Genomic DNA, 1,591 nt, shown 5'->3' with positions numbered 1-1,591 from the left:
CTCACTATAAACTTCCAAACTGTAGAAAATAGGAACTAATAGACAGGCCTCTCAAAATGAACAAAAATAAAGTAAATAAATAAAAAATAAAATAATTTTTTGTTTTGAGAGGCCAAGTCAATTAGTTCCATATAGGGATCACAATGTACTTTTTTTTTTTTCCCTACCAGTATGTCTTTGTAGAAAGGGAGGAAATTCATGCAAACTCAGGGAGAACATACAAACTCCTTGCAGATGATGACCTTAGGGGATGTTCACATATACGAATTTGATGTCAAATTTGAGGAAGAATCTATTTCGAAATCTGCTTAAAAACTACCTCCTCTTCATTTCAGTGGGAATCAGTAGTTGATTTTTACCCACTGGTTGATTTTTTCAGCTAGAGTAAAAAATAAGGCTCCATTCCCATGGAGTAATGCGCCGCTCATTCTGTCAAGTAAACACGTGTCAGAGTGAGCGCTGTAAAACAGAATCCCATTGACTTCAATGGGTGCCATCTTACGCGCACTACACATTGAAATCAATGGGAGGCTTTTTAACACATTGATTTCAATGTGTAGCACACGTAAGAAGGCACCCATTGCCGTGTTTACGTGTCAGAATAAGCGGCGCGTTACTCCGTGGAAATGGAGCCTAAGTGTCCTGTCCGTTCTTGAAGTGGATTCCGCTTGAGAACTCGCATTGAAATGAATGGGAATCATAAAAATACACCATTACATTGGTGCAGAATTTGATACAGAATTGTTTGTGAAATTTGTTAAAATCCACTTGCGTATTTTGGAATTTGGCCCTACCCAATAAAGACCAGAAACATCGGCTTTCTTATCCAAATTCGACTACAATGGGGTCCGTGTGATTTCTGCTCGGTTTCCACATGAAAAATTCAGAGAGAAAAGTGCTGCTTGCAGGAATTTTCTCTCTGCATATTTCATGTGGATAGGGGAACAGAATGACACAAACGCAGATGTGAACCGGGCCTTAGTCATAGACAGTAAAAAAAACGTTCCTGATTGTGCTCAGATTTATCTTTTTCTGTTCTAGGGATCTTTTTAGCTGCATCATAATCTCATAACTGTCCGTGGATCTCTTACACATATTTTCACTTTTGCTTTTTTCAACATTTGTGTGCTATTTTACAGTTGCTCCTGCCAGAAGTACACGTAAAGACAGTAAGTATTAATAATAGTATAACTAATGGATGGGTGGGGGGTGGGGGGGGCAGACATCTCTATAATTTATACTCTCATTGCCTCAGACTAAAATGCAAAATGTGCTGCTGCCATAATGGTCCTATTAGGAGCAGAAAAACTTATAGGACACCATGTATGAAGGCTTAAACAGCAACACATTTCCTAGAACGACATGGTAGATATTTCAACTTTTTAGAAAAAAGAGGGTAAAAGAGGGTGCTGTGAGCAACTCACGGATATGCAGTGACAGGTCAGGTCAGGTCAAAGGATTCACCATCAGTGGCCATACCGCGGCTAAAGAATGCCTTCACTTCCATCAGGCATAAGTCAGTAAGCTCATGTCCTGTTCTCCTGGCCTATATTAGGGAGTGCCAATGAGAAGGGGGTGCGCCTGTCGGTGC

The sequence above is a fragment of the Leptodactylus fuscus genome, chromosome 5 (genome assembly GCF_031893055.1).
Source record: "Leptodactylus fuscus isolate aLepFus1 chromosome 5, aLepFus1.hap2, whole genome shotgun sequence".
In the NCBI taxonomy this organism is placed as follows: Eukaryota; Metazoa; Chordata; class Amphibia; order Anura; family Leptodactylidae; genus Leptodactylus; species Leptodactylus fuscus.
Note: the sequence above shows the minus strand (reverse complement) of the source record.